This window comes from Globicephala melas, chromosome 2, assembly GCF_963455315.2.
Source record: "Globicephala melas chromosome 2, mGloMel1.2, whole genome shotgun sequence".
NCBI classification, from domain to species: Eukaryota; Metazoa; Chordata; class Mammalia; order Artiodactyla; family Delphinidae; genus Globicephala; species Globicephala melas.
Window position 1 is genome coordinate 132,254,655 of NC_083315.2, and position 22,507 is coordinate 132,277,161.

The following is a 22,507-nucleotide window of genomic DNA, read 5'->3' on the forward strand; positions in this document are numbered from 1 at the left end:
ACACTAGTCTCACTGGATTAGGGGCCCACCCTTCTCCAGTACCACCTCATCTTAATTATATCTGCAACAATCCTATTTCCAAACAAGGTCACATTCTGAGGTACAGGATTGGGGGCGGGGGTTAAGATTTCAACATATGAATTTGGGGGGGATATAATTCAACCCATAACAGAGTATGTGTGGGTGTGTTGTGTGTATTAGGGTTAGGAGTGTTACATTACAGAACAGAAAGGCAAAACACTTGCAACTGAATACTTAACCATCTCAGTTTTTAAAAGTCCCTCAGCCATTCCATCCTCTGGGGAACTTCCTGTGGTCATCTCTTCCCCTTGGCCTCCTGCCATGTTGCTGGACCCCTTCTGACCCTCTTCTTGGACTTCTCTTTGCTTCATTGTGGTTCATTCAACAACAACTTCAAAAATTACTGTGTGTTTCTGATGTAAAACAGTTTAACTATTTTCCTCTCTCTTCAAACCATATAGATGTGGCCTAGAGGGCCATACTAATAACCAAAAAGTCCATTTAAGATGTTTCTAGCAAAGACAGTTCTCTGCCTGAGAAGAAATTCTGTGATCAGCTCTGATAGAAACCTTTTTTTCTCCTTCCATCAGTAAATAAAATGAAATTATTTATTGTTCTAAATATTTTAGTGAACTAGCTTTTGTTTATTTCTGGGTGCATTAAAAAAAGAATGCCTCCTATACAAAATGAGAAAAATACCAAAAATGATAGTGAGCATAGGTTGTGCATCTTAGGCCAGGGATGGGCAGCTCATTACTCCTCCTTCTACTGGAAGACATACTTATAAATATGGTACTCTTTTCTGCTGAGCAAGGACATGGCTTCAGGATCCTTCTCTACAGAGCTGATTCAGGCTGGCGTTATTAAGTCCATTAGAGTGGACGGGAGAGATGAAACCAATTTGCCACCACTGTTCTAGACATTCCATGGAGGGAGTTGTATGCTTCTGGTGATTACTTCTATTTCTGTTCACTAACAGTTGCCATTTTCCCGAAATGAATAGGGTGTGGAGAATGTGATTTCTGTATTGGTCAGTATAAACTGGGTTATGCTCTGGTAACAAATGACTCCTAAATCTTGGTATTTCTTGCTCATGCCACTCGTCCTTTCAGAATCAGCCGAAGGTTTGCTCTGTGTCACCTATTTTTTATAAATTTATTTTATTTTTGGCTGCGTTGGGTCTTCGTTGCACGCAGGCTTTCTCTAGTTGCGGTGAGGGGGGGCTACTCTTCTTTGGGGAGCACAGGCTTCTCACTGCGGTGCTTATCTTGTTGCGGAGCATGGGCTCTAGGCCCACGGGCTTCAGTGGTTGTGGCTCGCGGGCTCTAGAGTGCAGGCTCAGTAGTTGTGGTGCACGGGCTTAGTTGCTCTGCGGCATGTAGGATCTTCCCGGACCAGGGCTCAAACCCGTGTCCCCTGCATTGGCAGGCGGATTGTTAACCACTGTGCCACCGGGGAAGCCCCTGCTCTGTGTCACCTTATCCAGGGATTCAGGCTGACAGAGCAGCCTCTATCTGTGATATTGCTGGTCTTGTGGCAGAAGGAAACAGATCATGGTGAACCATGCACTGCCTCTTAAAGCTTCTGCTTGTAAAGTAACTCATGTCACTTCTACTCACATTTCAACAGCCAAGCCTGATGTCAGGGAGGTGGGCAAGTATAATTCTCCCTGAGGGCTGGGCAGCAGATACTTACATTTTATTGTTCTCAAATAAATGTAGTGAAAGAAAATAGAGACCTTTCTATTTATCAAATTTTAATGACTATTCCTTATTCTTCTTACTATATATAGTAGAAATCTTATTTTGAGGTTTAAAGAATAGACATTTGATGTGATTTACATCAGGACCTTTATTATTCAATGTCTTTTCTTCAGCTGGGATATAATTAGTTTTAACCGAAGGCTGCTTAATGGTCAAAATGAGGTATAATATTAATGCAGACTAAGATAATAATCTTAGTGGTTAAATTTGGACTCATCATCCAACACAATAGTGCTGCCTTTTATTCACCTTCATAGCAGAATAAGGTAAACCTAACAGTATTAACCTCATGAGCCATACCCCCTTTAACCTTCTGAAAATATGTTGTACTCTTTTTCTTTTTTAATGGTTGTTTTGTTTTGCTTTTTTAAAAAAGTATTCATTTATTTATTTATTTTGGCTGTGCTGGGTCTTAGTTGTGGCAGGCAAACTCTTAGTTGCGGCATGCAGGATCTAGTTCCCTGACCAGGGATCAAACCCGGGCCTCCTGCATTGTAAGTGCAGAGTCTACTCACTGGACCACCAGGGAAGTCCCTGTTGTACTCTTATGCCTACTTTTAATAGGAAACTAATATTTTCATATTGAAATACATTAAAACAGATATGAAAACAATGATCATATGCTGTGATAATTATTCACTTTATCCCATTAATGTAAGAGTTTCAGCATGTGACATACAAAGTAGAGTTGCTAACGGATGTTTGGAAGAACACTGGTTTAGAAAATGTTAATAGATGTTACATTAAAAGAGGTTTAGGGCTTCCCTGGTGGCGCAGTGGTTGAGAATCTGCCTGTCACTGCAGGTGACACAGATTCAAGCCCTGGTCTGGGAAGATTCCACATGCCGCGGAGCAACTAGGCCCGTGAGCCACAACTACTAAGCCTGAGCGTCTGGAGCTCGTGCTCCGCAACAAGAGAGGCCACGACAGTGAGAGGCCAGCGCACCGCGATGAAGAGTGGCCCCCGCTTGCCGCAACTAGAGAAAGCCCTCGCACAGAAACGAAGACCCAACACACCCAAAAATAAATAAATAAATAAATAAAAGAGGTTTAGTAATTCAAGGGTTCAGGGAGTGCATGGTTATAAACAGGTTTCTGTCATGCAAGATGTCTCAGAATCTTAATGATGCATTATTCGTTCATGAGCCATTTATCTGGTCATATTCTTCAGAACACACTTTGGGAAATGCTGACTCACAGCTTTCAACCAGTCCCCTTACAACCACTTTTTAACCTCATTGGAAAGCCAATCCTTTGAGCCTTCTGTTTGCTTCTAATTAATCAGCTCTCTGCTTTCTTTACTTCCCTGTTTATCCACTTTAGACTGAATGATTCATCATTTTAGTAACATGCTTGGCCAATTATGTAAGCCCCCTTATCCCTTATTTGTACCAACGGATGGAGCCAACTTTCTGCTTCCACTGAGCCCTGCTGGAGAAAGCCGTATGATCATTAATTTCAAACAGGCCCTTAATATCTGACAGTCCTACTATGTTTCCTGTTCAGCTTACATCCTACTCTCCCAATCCCTGTGGCACTATTTCAGATCCTTTCTACTTTCTGGATTCTACCTCTTTCCTCTCCCCCGCTGTGTACCCTACCCACCTAGCTCCTTTACACAGTACAATTGTGCCTGGTGTTCCCAATCCTACAAATTTCCTATAGCTGCCCCCATTCTAGCTTCCTTTTCTCCTGTTGGGACAGTAGAAATGTTCCTCCTCCATCCAAGGACAATCCCTCTACTTGTTCTTTTATTTCCATATCCTCCCAACTTTCCAAGGATCTTACACTATTGATTGTACTTTTTTATGTTGTTGTTATTTAGAGTCAATCTTACTTTTCAACTGGTCTTTCTTATTAGCCATCAGCTTTTACATGTGTTTAGTCTTTCCCATTACAAAAAGGAAGGAAAGAAGAAAGGAAGAAAGGAATGAAAAACGGAGGGAGAGAAAAATTCTCCCTTGACATTACATTCTGTTCTAGTTAGTGCTTCCTCTTTGTGGCCCAAAGTCTCACATTTCCATTTCCTCATCTCCCACGCTTAACTCAATATGCTACCATCTAATGTTTTAAATTTTAAATTGAGATGTAACATACATATGGTAATGTACACTAACCTTAAATGTACGGCTCAGGGAAGTTTTACATATTTATACACCCCATGTAGCTACCACCCAGATCAAGATATAGAGCATTTCCAGGAACAAAAAGTGGCAATATCCTCAATGTTTACTAACTTGATATCTTCACTTCACAATACATCCTGAAGATTACTCCATAGCAGTGTATTGAGACCTTCTTCATTTTTTTTTTCAACTGAGTAGTGCTTCACTATGTAGCTCTGCTATCATTTATCAGCATTCTGCAGATGGACGTTTAGACAGATTCCAGTCTTTTGCTATTACACACAGTGCTTCGACGAAGAGTAACATACAGACGTCATTTTGTATTTCTTCCAATGTTTGTTTGATTCTTAGAAGTGAAATTATGGGCCAAAGGTTAAGAACATTTGTAACTTGGCTAGATATTGTCAAATCCTCTCTATAGAGGTTGTACCGTTTGCATTCCCAATAGCCCTGTGTTAGTGTACGTGTTTCCCCACAGACCTACTAACAGTATAAGTTGATAAAACTGTTTTTTTAATTTATTTATTTTTAATTTTTGGCTGAGTTGGGTCTTTGCTGCTGCGCGCAGGCTTTCTCTAGTTGTGGCGAGTGGGGGCTACTCTTCGTTGCGGTGCATGGGCTTCTCAGTGCAGTGGCTTCTCTTGTTGCGGAGCACGGGCTCTAGGTGTGCTCGGGCTCCTAGAGCTCCTAGGCGGGCTCTAGGAGCACGGGCTCTAGGCGTCACCAGGGAAGTCCCATAAACTTTTGAAATTTATATGCATATCTTTTTTTCCTCTTCTTACTTTCTTGTAGCCTACTTGAGATATAATTGACGTACAATATGCTGCACACAATTTGATGAGTTTTGTCATATGTATACTATGAACAATACTACAATCAAGATAGTGCATGTGGTAGGAGTGAAAGAAGGCTAACTCCTTATCTTCCCACAGGCAAACTGAGGGAGCATTCTTACAACTGAAAGATCAAGAAGGAGCAAAACAAGCATGTTCTCGGCTCCCTCCTACATAGCCTTACATCTTGGCTTGACTGACACGTCCAGGTGCCACTTTTCCTGACTGTCCTTGGTGGCTCCCTTTTAGGCAGTCTTGTGCATACGTCTGTTAGGGCACCACCATAATTTTTTATTTATTTTTCTGTATACCCATGAGATTGTGAGCTCCTTGCGGGACGACAGTATTTTATAACCCCTTGGTCTGATACACAGAAAGTGTGAATTAATGAACAATAGTGCAGAATACTGCAAAAGCAAAAGTTACAAAGTCTTGGTAAAATTAAGAGAAATTTAAAGAGTCTGTTAAGAACTACAGTATACTGAAATTAAAATCAAATTATAATGATTTTAAGACATTTAGTCATTTGACTCTTAAAAGCCTTGAAACATTCTACCTTCCACGGTATTGAGCTGTAGTCGTGCACAGATCTCCACTTAACTCTTTAGGCTATTGTGCATTTTTCTTTCTTTTCTTTTTTTAAAAAAATAAATTTATTTATTTATTTTTGGCCGCGTTGGGTCTTCGTTGCTGTGTGCAGGCTTTCTCTAGTTGCAGCGAGTGGGGGCTACTCTTCCTTGCGGTGCGCAGGCTCTAGGCGCACAGGCTTCAGTAGTTGTGGCACGCAGGCTCAGTAGTTGTGGCTCGCGGGCTCTGGATTGGTCCTTTTCCCTTCATTAGAATATATCTTGATTTGGGGTAAAACCTCAGTTTTTCTTGGTCATCTTATGGCTTTTTGTCCTGAAGACTCGAATCTTTATTTGGAATGGTTTTCTTCTATCAGTGTTTGGAAAAAAATTTTTAATTTATTTGTTTGGTTCTATTCTTTGGGAATATCAATTATGTGTCTGTTAGAGCTCCTTTGACTGCTATATCTCTCATCTTCTCTGATGTTTTTATATCACTGCCCTTTTCCATCTCTTTCTGGGACTTTAAAAAAGCCTGTCATTTATGTCCTTTGTTATGTTTTTGATTGTGTTTTTTCCACTTTTATTTATCATGTAGTGTTTTTTGGTAATGATTTTTCTGTTTCTATCCCACCATTTCTCTTGAGCTCTGATGCCTTGCCCTATTGTTTTTTGAACCCTTCCTCTGTTTCCTTGGATAACTCCTCTTTTTAAATTTTTTAAATTAATTTATTTTTGGCTGCGTTGGGTCTTCATTGCTACATGCGGGCTTTCTCTAGTTGCGGTGACTGGGAGCTACTCTTCCTTGCGGTGAGCAGGATTTTCATTGCTGTGGCTTCTCTTGTTGCGGAGCACGGGCTCTAGGCACGTGAGCTTTAGTAGTTGTGGCTCACAGGCTCTAGAGCGCAGGCTCAGTAGTTGTGACGCACGGGCTTAGTTGCTCCGCAGCATGTGGGATCTTCCCGGACCAGGGCTCGGACCCATGTCCCCTGCATTGGCAGGCAGATTCTTAACCGCTGAGCCACCAGGGAAGCCTGGATAATTCCTCTTTTATACATATTCTTTGTCTGCAGTTTGATTACATTCATTTACTCTTTTCTTTCTTCCTCCAGTATATATGCATAGACCCTGGATGTTTTATTTCTGATGTCAGCAGGGGGAGATTTGTTGGGGGAGGAGGTCAAGAAAAATTGGGTAGTTTTCACGTTCCTATAATTACAACTTCCTCTTTCCTAAGCGTTCATATACTCTTCATATTTAGCATTCAGGAGGTTAGTGTGGTATACAGTAAAATCCCTTAACCTCTGGAAAATCCCTTAAACTCTCTTTCTTTTTCTCAGCTCTAGACCAGGTTATAGACAAAACAACTTATTGCTATCATGGTCTCTCCTTCAGCTATCCCTCCTCTGCCACTTCACATTGCAAAATTGGCATCTCGTTTGGGGCAACCACTGCTTCTCCCATGGTCTCCCCTCACCCCTTAATCCTGGTGGTTTAATCAAAGACTCTTTGGAATTGTCACCTATTCTCAGAAATACATATACCCGACCTGAGGTCCGAGGCTCTCCCACCATTTCTGTTCAAATTTGAAAGTGTTTGGCAAACGTTCTTCATGATTGTTGTTTGAAATGGTAGTATCTCCCTGTTTCACTGAAGATGGGAATAAGGAATCGAGGAGTGGCTTACCTAGGTGGTTCTAGATCAGGGTCTCTCATGAGACTGCAGTCATCTCAAGGTTTGACTGGGGCTGGAGAATCCCATCCCAAGCTCACCATCATGGTTGCTGGCAGGTTTCAGTTCTTTGCTGATAACTGACCAGAGGCTTTAGTTCCCACCACGTGGACCTCTCCCATAGGGTTGCTAATGCATGGCAACTTGCTCCCCCCAGAGAATGTGATGGGAGTGATAGAAAGAAGGAAAGTGAGAGGGAGCACAAGAGAGCACCCCAAATGGCAATCATATTCTTATATAATTTAATTTCAAAAGTGACACACTATCACTTCTGCTGTATTCTACTGTTCACACAGACCAATGCAGGCACAATGAGAGGGGACTGCACTTGGGTGTGAATACCAGAAGGTAGGGACCATAGAGGCTATCTTGGAAGACGGTTACCACAAGCATGTGTGTGTTTGTGTGTGTGTGTGTGTGTGTGTGTGTGTGTGTGTGTATACTTGTACGGGTATATATATATATGTATATATATATATATATATATATATATATAAAATACCATACACACACAAATTAACAAGAAGAATGTTTATAACAATTCTAAATTTGAATGTACTTAATAATATAGCTTCAAAATATATGGCTAAAAAATTGATAAAACTACAAGGAGAAAGAGAAATCTCCCATGATAGTGAAAGATTTTAATTCATTCACCCAGTAATGAATAGATCAAATAGATGAAAATATCAGTAAAGATAAATATATTTTGAATAATACAGTTAACAAACTCAATCTAACGGACATATATAGGACCCCATAAAACAATTGGAGAATGCACATTCCTTTCATGCCATACAGATCCTTGTGAAATTTGACTACTTAATAGTCCACAACTTGTGTCAATACATTTTGAGGAATTGGAACTGCAATTTCTGACCACAATGCATTTAAAATGCAAATCAATTTGTAAAAAGATGATCATGAAAATCTTATACATTAGCAAACTTTAAAATAAACTGCAAAATTATTCACAGGTAAAAAAAGAAATCATAATGGGAAATTTAAAATACATAGAACTGAAAAATAAAAACAAATGCAACATATAAAAATTTTGGAGATTCAGCTATAGCAATGCATAGAGGGAAACTTATAATCTTAAATGGATAATTTAGAAAAGCCAAAAGACAGAAAATTAATGAGCTAATTTTATTTATTTTATTTATTTATTTATTTATTTTTTGGCTGCATCGGGTCTTCGTTGTGGCACGCGGGATCTTCGTTGATGCAGGCGGGATCTTTTGTTGCAGCGCGCGGGTGTCTCTCTAGTTGTGGTGTGCAGGTTTTCTCTTCTCTAGTTGTAATGCGTGGGTTCCAGAGCGCGTGGGCTCTGCAGTTTGCAGCACACAGGCTCTAGTTGAGGCGTGCGAGCTCAGTAGTTGTGGCACGTGAGCTTAGTTGCCCCATGGCATGTAGGATCTTAGTTCCCCGACCAGGGATCGAACCTGTGTCCCCTGTGTTGGAAGGCAGATTCTTTGCCATTGGACCACCAGGGAAGTCCCCGTAAGTGGCTAATTTAAAAGTTATTAGTGTAACAACAGAATAAACCCAGGAGTAGTAGAAGTATGGAACTAATAAAGTAGAAATTAATGAAATAGAAAACAAAGGTAAAAAAAGAATCAAAAAGCAAAAAATTGGTTCTTTGAAATGACTAATAAAATTAACATACCTTTGGAAGATTAGTTTAAAAAAGGGAAAGGGTGCAAAAACACTATACTGGAAATAACTGGGACATAACACAAGGGGCAGCAGTGATTAGAAAGAAGTTAAGAGAAAAACTCATTTTTAAATAAATATAAATGAACAAATGCCTAGTAAAAAAGTAATTTACCAAAATTAACAAAAATTCCAAACCCAACACTGTGTATTCCTTTAAACACATGGAATTGGTAATTTCAAATGAGATTCTCATAAAGAAAACAACTGCTCCAGATAATTTTGAGGACAAGTTCTAACAAACATTCAATGCAAACTCTTCTAGAGAATTGAATAAAAAAGCACATTTATTCATTCTATGGGATTTATTAAATTATTAATTTCAGAAGGTTGTAGTAACTATTAGAAAAATCAGCAAAGCATTTTGTTAATTCTTCCGTTAAATAATCCAGCAGTTCAGGGTAACTCTTGGGTTTATTGTAAGCTCTATCTGATTCGGTTTACATAACTGAACTTACCTCAGGTGTTTAGAGCCCAAGAGAATCCTGTTTTCAGTCTTCTTATTCATCCATGTTAATAGAAGTAATCGTCCCTTTTGTGAGGTGTACACTTTCCAGCAATCTGTGAGGCCATGGTGTTGTAGTATCTGCAAGCAGAGAGTTTGCAAAGTCCACAAACTCTTCCGTGGGAATTACAGATGGAAGAACTTCTTCTTGTATTACCCATATCAGTTCGAATTTGCCCCAGTTTTTCCACTTAAATAATCTTATATAATATGCCTGAGTTGGTGTAATCCCTTCTCTCCCCAAATTCCAAGAATATGAAATCTGGAACTCAACCTTTACCACTGAGTTTAAGAGGAATATATTTAATTGACATAAAGTATAATTCAGCCCTTTTCTCTCTCTGTTCTGCATGCTGCCATAGTTTGGACCTTGTGAAAATTTGTCCATTTATGATGCCTGAAAACTCCTCTCATTAATCCTTTCTGTGCCCTCTGATGCTCTTGCTGGGCTCCCAGGGGCTGTCTTTTTCTTTCATGATCAAATAAATGAACTCTGTCCTAGATGTTTATGAATCACAATTGCAGACTTCTTGTTGATTTGTCTATTTTCTCCCTTCTCTGAGTTTATCTTTTATTTCCAGTGGAAGCATCACTCCCAGCCTCTTGGGGAGGCTCTTTATTTCCAACAGCCCACAGAACCTTTCCTGTGTGGCATTATGCTAAAGGTATGGATTGGAGTAAGACACACTCAATTTGGACCTATAAAACTATCAAGTATCAGCGCAATTTATTCAACATGGCAATTTACTCAACATTTTTCTGCTCAGTTTTCTCATCTGTTAACTGGGAACAGTGATCCTACCTTGCAGGGATGAATGTTTGTGTCCCCCTAATAGTCATATGTTGAAACCCTACCCTTATACCCCAGCATGATGGTATTGGGAGGTAGTTAGGATTAGATGAGGTCATGAGGATGGAGCTAATCTCATGAATGGGATTAGTGTTCTTACATGACTCACGAGAGAGCTTGCTTCTCTCTGCTCTCTTCCATTCAGGATGTAACTAGAAGTCTGCCACCAGAGAGAGGGCTTTCACCAGAACTCAACCATACTGGCACCCTCATTTCAAACTTCCAGGCTCCAGAACTGTGAGAACTAAATTTTTGTTGTTTATAACCTACCCATTCTATGGTATTTCTGTTAAAGCAGCACAAACAGACTGAATCTAAGACAGTAATAATAGTAAGGTTAGAATGAAAGTAAGTGCTTAGCATTATGCTTAGAACTCAGTGAACATGTGCACGCTGATCATTATTATTATCAGAATTCCCATTCCCAAAGCCAAGACAAATCGATCTTCAAATTTTTGATTCTAATCTCTATTGATTATCTATTGATCTTACTCATTTAGGGGAAGGGCACATTTTTATTTATTTTTATTTTTAATTTTATTTTATTTTTGGCTGCACTATGCGGCATGGGGGATCATTGTTCCCCAACCAGGGATGGAACCCAGGGTCCCTGCAATGGAAGCGCAGATTTTTTTTTTTTTTTAAGATTTATTTATTTTTGGCTGCATTGGGTCTTCGTTGCGGTACGCAGGCTCTTCGTTGTGGTGTGCGGGCTTCTCTCTAGTTGTGGCGCGCAGGCTCCAGGGTGTGTGGGCTCTGTAGTTTGCAGCATGCAGGCTCTAGTTGAGGTGTGCGAGCTCAGTAGCTGTGGCACGCGGGCTTAGTTGCCCCGGGCATGTGGGATCTTAGTTCCCGGACCAGAGATGGAACCCGTGTCGTCCCCTGCATTGTAAGGTGGATTCTTTACCACTGGACCACCAGGGAAGTCCCAAGGGCAAGTTTTTTTTTTAATTAATTAACTTTATTTTTTTATTTTTGGCTGTGTTGGGTCTTCTTTGCTGCGCGCGGGCTTTTCTCTGGTTGCGGAGAGTGGGGCCACTCCTCGTTGCGGTGCACAGGCTTCTCATTGCAGTGGCTTCTCGTGTTGTGGAGCACAGGCTCTAGGCACACGGGCTTCAGTAGTTGTGGCGCGTGGGCTCAGTAGTTGTGGCTCGCAGGCTGTAGAGCACAGGCTCAGTAGTTGTGGCGCACGGGATTAGCTGCTCCGCGGCATGTGGGATCTTCCCGGACCAGAGCTCGAACCCATGTCCCCTGCATTGGTGGGCGGATTCTTAACCACTGCGCCACCAGGGAAGCCCCCAAGGGCAAGTTTTTAGATTTTAATATTTAAATACCCAGTGAGATATCTGGGAGCATGAACTGAGAACATAATTGTGATGATGGCTTGTGTCTCTAATTGCCTTTAATGTACTCATAGCCTTCCTGGATCCTGTATCGAGTCCTCGTGAAATATCTTATCTGTTAGTATGGCAATGTCTCTTGCTTTCAGGATCCTCAACAGTGAGTTGATATTTAAATCTTAGAAGGTCAGATGAGACCATTTTCTCTGTGATTTTTTCACAGATGTGCATAAGGCAGTTTTTCTTACACTTTCAGCCTCATTTGACCCCTTATCAGTGTTTGGCATATTTGTGAACTGAAAAATTTAGGTGAAAATTTTAAAAGATTCCTCACTAGTAAAAAGTAATATTCAAAATTTATGATGATAATTTCAGATTTTTAAGGATTGTATGCAATTTTTGTCAAGCCAGGGTCATAGTGGATAACTTGAGTTATAGATCACATTGGTTTCTTTTCTTACTGTTTATTTCTAACTCAGTTAGAAAACCCAAACTCACAACGATAGGTGGCTAATAGCGGCAAGTGTTGGTTTTTCTTTCAGATAATTCTCGCTATTAGTTGGATAGATGTGGACCCCAATTTACAAACATCAACACCCCCCATCTCACAGCCATTTGCAGTAATCCTCTGCTACTCCTCTCATTAAGAGGTGAAATCTCCTCCATCCTCTACATAGTTTTCCCCTTCGAAATGCTCCGTGTTGTTTTTTTTTTTTTTTTTTTTTTTGCAGTACGCGGGCCTCTCACTGTTGTGGCCTCTCCCGCTGCGGAGCACAGGCTCCGGACGCGCAGGCTCAGCGGCCATGGCTCACGGGCCTAGCCGCTCCGCGGCATGTGGGATCTTCACGGACCGGGGCACGAACCCGTGTCCCCTGCATCAGCAGGCGGACTCTCAACCACTGCGCCACCAGGGAAGCCCGTTTGGAACGCAGCCTTTTCGCTCTAAGAATGTTCAAGCCGGCCATGTTGAGGAGAACCTAGGTGTCCCAGAGACAGCCCCAGTCATGCTCCCAGCCGACAGCCAGAACCGACTGCCAGCTATGTGAATAAGACCATTCTCAGAGTTATCCCCTGCCTGCCTCTCAAAATTTCGCTTTACGTCACTTCGCTTTTACGAAAGACGTACACCTAGAACTCACTTATTTCCTCTAACCCAAAGAAATCCAAAGGGGATTTTGCTTTTAGCAAAAAAGGTGAAAAGTTAAACTAGCGTTCAGCCTTCATTTTGCAGCAGCCCTATACAGGTAGCACGCACCCCGAGCAGCAAGTGGGGCACGACCAAGCTCTCCCCCTGGGAGCTACACTCAGCATCTCAGCATCGAGCCTCCATATCTTTGAACTGTGTCTGTGCATTCTTTAGCAAGATGTGTCCTAAGGTAATTGCTTCTCTTCTTTATGCCGTTTTGGCTTACAAAAGGTTTCATAGGAACGCTTTGCTTTCTGATAGTGGGGAAACCTGCAGCCCAGCCCTTAGTCAGGCCATCCCAGGCAACACCAAACAGCTCAGAGACAAGCTGTCCCTGCTGAGGCCTGTCCAAATTGCAGAATTGTAAACAAATATGTGGTTATTGTTGTTTTAGGCCACTAAGGTTGGGGGCTATCCGTTATACAGAAGTAGAAAACTATTTTAGGGCTCCATCAGATGCCAGAACCGTAGCATGTCACACTCCACCATTGAAGTTTGAACGCGTTCATTTAGGGGAGGTGAGGTAAATGGATTCTTAATACATTCTTTGGTCACAGTAGACTCTGGAAGTGATTGATTCACTGTTGCAGCTTTTGAATGTGATTTAAAATAGGCTGAATAATACATCCTTGGTTTATCTCCCAGATATCTGAAGAATCATCAGGAGTTAGTGAAAATTTAAGGTCTTGGTGATTGAGCCAATAGTACACAATGCAGTTTTCTGAAGAAATCCTGATGTTTTACCTTCATCATTAAAAATCTAGATAATTGGTGCTTGAAGTTAGCTTCAGGTCAGTTTCAGATACAGTTTATGCTCCTGAGATTTCCTTGGATGCCACGTCCTGAACCCTTAGCTATTTATTCTACCTTAGCCACAACCAAAGCCACCCAACTCCACTGCAGCCCACGTGGTTCTGCTCCCTGGGTCAGACCAACCTCTCACTGGGAGGGCTGGGTCACCCCCCTTGCTGTGATCCTGCGTCCAGGCCAACCATCCCTGTGCCTGGGAGTTCTGGTGCCTCCTGTCACTTCTGGACCTGGACAAATACCATACCACAGGGCATGGGGGTCTACCTTCCCAGAGGTCACAAAGGGGCTTGTATTAATCAAGGTTCTCCAGAGAAACAGAAACAACAGGGTGTGTGTGTGTGTGTGTGTGTGCGTGGGTATGTGTAAAACTGCCTACTATTCCCTCTGAATAAAATACAGTGTGAATTGGCATTCAGGCGCAGCCTCTTTTATTTAAATATCATTCTTGTCACATACCTGTCTGGTGCTTTGCCAGTGCTGATCTCAACACACTTATGTCCTGTTAAGATTATGACGCACAGAACTTTGACCAAATGAATGATTAGCATGGGTTTTCAGGGATAAGGAGAACAAAAAGTCACCCAGAACTTCTCATGCACATATCATATCACAATATGCCAAGGGCTGATTTGTACCCCAATTCTCATCAGCGATTTCCTCCTCTGTGAAGTACTAGTATCCACAACGGATAGTAACTGCTCTTCCACCATGCGTGCCTTTGTTAGTAGCGTCTACAATAGAGTCATTCATTAAAGGATTTGCCAATAGCTTTTTCAGTCTTCTCTCTGAATATGATTCTTGTCATTTGCTTTGCAACTATTGTTCAGCAATGCCATGACATGCACCTACTTTTAATGACTCATAAGAATGAACATAGGCATTGTTTTAATCTAGCAGCAAATTTTATTGTTTTCATATTGGAGAACATTATTTTCTGTTTGTTTTGGAATAGGACAGATGGTTGGTTCATATGAGTGGTCATGATGCTTTGTTTGAACATTGCACAAAGGATACAGTGCTACTATTTGACAAAATTTGAAGGAGACAACATGCTGAGAACTAGAGAATAAACTGATGAATGACTATCATTCAATTTCAAAGATTTATCTTATTTCCTGTCTATACTTTTTATATTTGGTTACTTGTGGGAAATCAGTATACTCACACTTCACTTGTCGCAGCATGACTAGACTCACATTCTCTGTTTTAGATTCCTGGTCATTTTTTACATTTATTTGGTTGTTCTCAATAATAGCATTTATATTATTATTTTCATGACTATATTTACACTTCAATGAACCATTTTTATTTTATTTATTTATTTAGCCACACTGTGCGGCTTGCAGGATCTCAGTTCCCCGACCAGGGATTGAACCCGGGCCACGACAGTGAAAGCCCTGAATCTTAACCACTAGGCCACCAAAGAACTCCCTCAATGAACCATTTTGAAACTATTGTTGCCTTGGACATAAAATATTACAGAGAGTAATTTCAAAAGTGCAAACTCAGCAAATATAAACACTATTAAATGATATGAAAATATGTTCTCTGAGATAAATTATAGCATATTAATTGAATATAAGCTGAAGGATTGAAGTAGTCCTTGTAACATTTTTACAACTTTAAGAATGTAATAATTACCACACATGAAATGAGATTCGTGGGAAAATCCTATGTAGTTATATTAATACATCTCACATTTTTAAATGTATGTGCAACCGTTTATGAGGCTTTGCTTGAGGCTTTATGGTATGATGTTTCAGATACCCAAAGTTCTAAGACAGACCGCCATGCAGAGACTTTGAAGTAGGTGTTCAAGAATCAATAGAACCGTCTACAATGATGGAGATGTTCTGCATCTGCGCTTTCCAAATGTTAACCTCTAGCCATCAAGTGGCTGTCGAGCACTTGGCATGACTGAATTTTTAATTTTATGCAATTTTTAGTCATTTATTTATTTTTATTTTTTTGGCTGTGCCACATGGCTTGTGGGATCTTAGTTCCCCAACTAGGGATTGAACTCACGCCCTCGGCAGTGAAAGTGCAGAGTCCTAACCACTGGACCGCCAGGGAATTCTCAACTTTGATTCATTTAAATTGAAATATGGAGGACCACACAGAGTTAAGTGGCTCTTAAATCCTTCACCCACACTGAGAGCACAGATGGGTTGAGAGAGAAAGGATTGGAGAGAGCTATGATATGGATTCCCCGACTGCCACCAAAGAGTAGAGCTGGTGGGTAGGTGCTCCTCGCTCAAGCCTAGTGAAACAGAGAGTGGGCTGGCTAGCTGCTGACATACAAATAAACTTTAGTGCGGCTAAGACTGCCTAAATGTTTCCCAAGACCTAGATGTGAGAGAGAGGTGAGGGTACCTCTCCACACATACTGTCTGATAGGGTTTCCTGGGGGTGTGGGTGATGAGGGCCTAGCAGAGACTCTGAAAAAAATCACCAGGTTCCCATGGGCTACAGAAGGAGTGAGACAGACAGACCAGACAGACCTGAGATATGATTGCTCAGATCAAGGAAGCTACAAGTGAAAGATCTCTGATTGGGACTTCTCTGAAGAAACCATGGAAGTTACCCACAAAAGGAAAGAGTCAGCTTGAAACACCTGCCAGGACAAAGTCTTCAAGGCCGTTTAAGGTCATTCATATGAGAAGTTTCCTGGCTTCCTTACTTCTTTCTCTTGCTCACTCCTCTCTCTGCCTAGGGGGTCAGCAACCATGGTTAGCAAGCACGACAAGTGTAAAAGCCTAGACATTCCACTTCAACTAAAGGTGGTTTGCTGATGTCAAGTCATGGTAAGGATTTTTGTTTCCTAAAAGGGATCAGAAAAGGCGTGAGACTGCTTGAGGTCATTCAGAGGTAAAGGAAGGACTAGCTCCATCTAATCAATCTGAAGGGATTGTGAAAGGCAAAATTAAGTTGCTTTATGATTATAAGTGATGAGTCCAGCCTGTTCACTATACTAGGTATTTATGTGAACAAAACTGTTCCATCACTTTTCCCTCTGAAATTAATCACCAGAAAACCACTTGATGAAACGGTATATATTAGACATGGTTGGAGCCCCACCCAGATCCTCTTTACTGGGTTGTCCAACGCATCCTTCAGCTGCTGTGCGTGTTGGTGGCAAACCACTCACAGCTGCACCTTTCCCCAGAGAATTGTTCTAGTCCAGAGAGAACTAGCTCATCCAGAGATGCCGGGGAGGTTGTTAGCCACTTACCCTCAGCCAACCAGTAACTGATTGATGTGGGGAACAAAGCTCTTTGCCTCAAGGGGAGACTAACTCTGTGATGCAAGACACATTCCAAAGCTCCCCATGGGATCCGTGTGAAGCTAGACTCCAGCTGAACCTATGGTTTTGCTTAGGTTTTACTCCTGGCCTATCCGGTTACCCTTCTCCCTTGCAGGCTTCTCCAGAGAGCACTGCTCAATAAATGACTCACCAGTCCCATCTCAGGCTCTACTTCTAAGTAACCAGACCTAAGCCTTTAAAAGTTATTAATTGTGTTCATTCTTTTCATTGATTTGCCTACAAGTTCCCAGATTTATAATTTTTATTGTCCAGTAAAGTTTTTTTTTTAAAAATTAGGGGACCAACATTGTGTCACCAACTTTTAGTTTTGCAAATAAAAATTAAGGGGAAAAAAACCTCTCTATGACAGACACCATTGGTAAGATATTAAAATCTCATGCTCTTCTTCCTTGTTTGTAGAATTCCAATTTTGTTCAGGTATCTAGCAGCCAGGGGATTCAGGAAAATTGGGCTCCCCTTCTGCAGCAAGGGGTGAATGTTGATCAGTATAAGCCAATTATGTAATCCCAACTCCCTTGCCAATGATTTGTTTAGGAGTGAGTATTGACTTAGGTTTAGCCAGTGAGGTATAATGCAGGATTTCTGGGAAAGGTTTTTCTTACTCTTAAAAAGAGAGATACATGAAGAAAAAGTGCTCTTCATGGTAGGATTCAGGTTGTAGAGATTGAAGCTTGTACAATTTGGGGGCCCTTTTCAAGGAAAAAGGTGAAAAATTGTCTTGCTTTTTCACAGTTTACAAAAATATAGGACCAGGTGAATGCATTGCTAGGGTCCTCTCCAGGACCTTGTAAGGAGCCTGTCAAAGTGAAGGGTTCTAAAGCTTAAGCTTCTTTAGTTTCATGGTAAATCACCCCTGGCAGCCTTTCTTTTTTGGACATTGTTGTCTTCATGGGACAACTGGAACTGTTGCAGCCATCTTGCGACCATGAAGAAAGCCAGCTTAAGGGGAGAAGCCAACACACAGCAGATGACACAGTCCAAGGATGAAAGGAACCTTGTTGGAATCACAGCACATGACTTTCCTTGGAACCCCTTTAAGTGCCAGCTTCTTGTATGAAAAATGATAAATATCTTTATTGTTTAGTCACTTTTCAATAATTTGTAGGCAAAAGCATCCAAAAGAAGACAACTAGCATCTACTCTCCATTGTTTCACACACATACACAAACACGTACACCCCTAAATATTTGGAAAGGAGATAATCTCAGAATATAGGATGGTCCTTTCCATCAAATTAGCTTTATGGAAAACTCAGTTCATTATCCTCATTTTTCTAATTGGCTGTATGCCCAATGAAAATTTCACCATGGTATTTGGGAAGCAGTTGCCTAGACCAGTGCTACATGAAGCGTGGTCCGTGGGCTAGTGCCAGTCCATGAGCTGTTTGTTAACAGACTATAATGAGACAAGTACTGAAATTGAGAATGGGAATTTAGAAACCTTTTAGACAGTAATTTTGTTACAATTAATGAACCAATATTGATATATTATTATTATTAATAAAGTCTATACTCAGATTTTCTTAGTTTTCGCTAATGTCCTTGTCTATTCCAGAATCCCACCCAGGACACCATTGTACATTTAGTTGTCACAATGCCTTAGATTCCTCTTGGCTGTTTTTGATGGCCTTGACAGTTTTGAGGAGAACTGGTCAGATATGCTGTTCAGTGTCCCTTAATTGAGATTTGTCTAATTTTTCTCTCATGATTAGTATGTTTTTGTTTTTTAATTTCATTTTTCTAGCACAGTAATCCAATTTTATTGTGTTTTACAAAATTATTGGTCTGCAACAGATTAGACAAAAACCTGGTCCCTCATCACAGGTAGTTTGAGCAGCACTGGTCTAAAGCACTACTGTTCCAGCCTTAGCATTTAAAATTCTCAAACAATTTCTCCTAATGAAACTACTGGTTTGCCTTTGGATACCATTCTGTTCTCTGAATCAAAGTGTTAGGGGTGGGGATTCTCAGTTTGAATCTTAAGAAAAGGTAAATTACCTTTTTAAAAGATTATTTTTTGGGCTATCTATAGTGTGTCAGCAGATGTTTGATGGCTTACAAAGCTTTTGAAAGAACACACACAAATAAACTCTCAACTATGATGAAGATGAAATGTTTCTGAATCAAGATTGTAATAGAGAAGAACATATCTTTATGTTCTTCATAAAGTATTGATCTAACTCAGTATTCTAAGTATTTGATCTGTTTCTTTTACTTTAACCTTTGTATTCTATTGCTTTTGCTACAAGTTAAGAATTTTGCCTATAGCCTGAAATGTACAGGATAGACCATTCTCTAGGCTCTGACTTTTAAAGGTATAACACTTTTCCATTCACACAGAGAGAAAAAGTTGTAGATCAGAGAATAGCATTTGTCTTGTTGGAGGTTTACAGGAACATCATGACCTGACCTACGTGGACAGCAGCAAGAACAAAAGATTCTGACACCAAGAAGTTTGCAACAACAAAACCACATCCCCTCCCCTTTTAGATTAAAACAAGCTTGAATTCTAACTCAGGTAAGATGGTTCTTTGGGACACTAGTCCACCATGTTTTTGGCCTGTGGGCTTTCTGAATAAAGTCACTATTCCTTGCCCTAACACCTTGTCTCTCAATTTATTGGCTTGTTGTGCAGCAAGCAGTTCTGGGCAAGTGCAGCGAGCTTGGACTTGGTAAGAAGATCTTTACTCAATGGGTTTCTACTCAGTGCTCTGTGGTGACCTAAATGGGAAGGAAATCCAAAAAAGAGGGGATATGTGTATACAAATGGCTGATTCACTTTGCTGTACAGCAGAAACTAACACCACATTGTAAAGCAACTATACTCCAATTTAAAAAAACACAAAAAATACAAAAAATTTTAAAACATACTATTTCCATCAGTTAAAAAAAAAAAGGAGATCTTTATTCAAAGGGTTTCATACAATTTAAGCCAGAAGCCCTAGACGTATCATACAAACTAGAATATAGTCATAGTGACTATTCATCTACATTCTGCTTTGTTTTGCGTTGCCATTAGGTGTTTTGTTTTTGTTTTTCTTTCTCTTCTTCATTTCACTATAGCAAGCACCTTGAGCATTGACGGCCAAACTTTCTCCATTATATCACATTCCTCAGTAGGTTATCACTGCCATATTCATTTTTTTCATGTCTCCTCTGATATATTCATGTTGATGACATAAGGAGTCCCCTAAACCTTGCTGCTTTGGAGATTCTGTCTTTGATCCTCGTGTCTAGAATCCTTGTATAATGAACCTGCTTTGGGCTTTGATGATAAAAGCTTCACATGGTATGTGTTTCCTCTCTGGAACTTGATTTTTCCAGTTGCAAGATGTGTTTTAAACAGTGTATATAAACCATTGTATGCCACTTCCTTTTTTTTTTATTTTTGTAGTTCACGAAATTATAGGCAGGTTTTTTTTTCCTGTGTTTAACGTAACAGCCTTTACATTTTGGTTTAGATCTCCTTTTTGCTTTTGAAGCTTTTGACTTCATTTTGAAAAGCTGGTTCTTATTTCTTGCCTCACTCATTATGATGGACACAGCCACGAGCTTGAGTTCATTTTTGTTGGTTGTCCAATAAGTCAATTGAGTAGCCATGGAGGGTTTTCAAAAACAGTTTGCCTTAAGGCTTTTGACTCTCATTTAAAAACTATGGTAAGACTTTCCTTGCCTCACATCTTGACCTTTACATAACAGTTGCCGACACAGAAGGATGAAGAAAAGCACACTTAAGACTATCTTTTCATTAATTCAGTGATGTTCACCTGTGAGATACTACTCCTGCCCCAGCATTGCTGGGCTTGCTTCAGAGGTAAACTGCTCCTGTTTATCGTGGGAAACGTGGGTATATTTTTAAATGTCGGGTCAGAGCCATTTTTTTCCTAAGTATGTTTCTTTAGAACCATTTTATTTTCTTGCTACAATTTTGTCTCTATTTGCCTCTGATCTGGAACTCTGACTTTCAGATGTCTGTTATGATTGGTTTCTTTATTTCCTTTCCTGTCTCATTTTAAACAACTCAAGGAAAGACAAATTATATATTCTTCTGTAGGTCTGCTAAGCCAAATGTGATTTTGCCACAGGGTTGTCTGTTCATTTGCTCATTTATTTATCTGCATAGTCAAAACATGTTTGGAGAGAGCTTGTTGTGGGGCAATGCTAGTGTGATGTATTAGAGATATAGTGGTGAAGACAGACAAAACCTCTGATAAGAAACTTTTGATGTAGTGGGAAAGAGACACATTAAATACATATATACGTACATAATTAAAGATGAAATTCTGACCAAGGCTGTGCAGAATAAGTACAAATGCAATTACCCTAGTTTTGTGCTTAGAGATGGGGGGGGCAGTAAAGGCTTTCCTTCCCTAAAGAAGTGACATTTAGACTGAGACTTGAGGGATAAAGGAAGCTGATCAGTGGAGGTGGAATGAAAGACCTTTCTACAATGAACCATACGCTGGACAAGTCTGATTTTCTTTGCTTTTTTTCTTTACCCTGGAAGAATTCACTCATTCAAATAATATTGAGAATCTACTATGTGCCAGGCAGAGATAAAAACGTGTTGTGAAAAGAATGTTGTATTAAATACTTTTTAATGGTAAAGAGAAATTCACTCATAGTTCTGAGATTGGTTTGGTCTCTAGAGTTCATTTCTCCTCTTCTTTATTTCAGCAGTTGATTAAGAAGATACTTAAAAGCACTAAGGATAGAGGGGTGGATTATAATAGTATCTTATTAATAATAAAGAAATAATTGTGAACTCATCAATAATCCTTTCTGGGTTTCAATTCCTTCATCTTTAACATGATGAGCTGAACTAGATACTGTGCAAGGCTTCTTTCAGCTTCAAGTTTTGGTTAAGAGCCACTAGCTTTCAGTATTTGCCTGTGAGAAATAATTCTGACAGCATTATTACTTGGCATGTTTTGCATGATATATACAAAAGAATTACTTCTATGAATATAGTTTTGAATTATATGAAGATGTTTTCAAAATTTTATTTTAATTTAGCTGTCAGTAAATTTCTTATCATTATCTATTTCTGTTTCAATTCACCAAATATACTATTGCTTGGAAACTTGTACTCAAGGAGCACTAAACTAATCAAGTGTATATTCAAGCAAGTGTAATCAGTTATGTAGTTAATTATGTATATAGGCACTTCCGGGAAGATGGCGGAAGAGTAAGACGCGGAGATCACCTTCCTCCCGACAGATACACCAGAAATACATCTACGCGTGGAACAACTCCTACGGAGCACCTACTGAACGCTGGCAGAAGACCTCAGACCTCCCAAAAGGCAAGGAATCCCCCCACATACCTGGTTAGGGCAAAAGAAAAAAATAAACAGAGACAAAAGGATAGGGACGGGTCCTGCACCAGCGGGAGGGATCTGTGAAGGAGGAAAAGTGTCCACACACTAGGAAGCCCCTTCACGGGCAAGGACTGCGAGTGGCGGAGTGGGGGAGCTTCGGAGCCGCGGAGGAGAGCACAGCAACAGGGGTGCGGAGGGCAAAGCGGCGAGATTCCAGCGCAGAGCATCGGGGCCGACCGGCACTCACCAGCCGAGAGGCTTGTCTGCTCGCCCGCTGGGGCGGGCTGAACTGGGAGCTGAGGCTCTGGCTTCGGTCGGAGCACCGGGAGAGGACTGGGGTTGGCAGCGTGAACACAGCCTGCAGGAGATAGTGCGCCACGGCTGGCCGGGAGGGAGTCCGGGGAAAAGTCTGGACC

The 22,507-nt window shown here is 40.7% G+C and overlaps 1 long non-coding RNA gene across 1 annotated transcript in view; it reads right to left on the minus strand.

Moving 5' to 3' along the window:
* Positions 1-8,231: 8,231 nt before the first annotated feature.
* Positions 8,232-22,507, minus strand: part of LOC138842560 (uncharacterized) — a 79,343-nt gene continuing 65,067 nt past the window's right edge. The window contains exons 3-4 of the long non-coding RNA XR_011377261.1: positions 9,215-9,342; positions 8,232-8,494 (exon numbers count right to left, since the gene is read on the minus strand). This is a non-coding gene — a long non-coding RNA (uncharacterized lncRNA). The remainder of the gene's footprint in view (positions 8,495-9,214; positions 9,343-22,507) is intronic.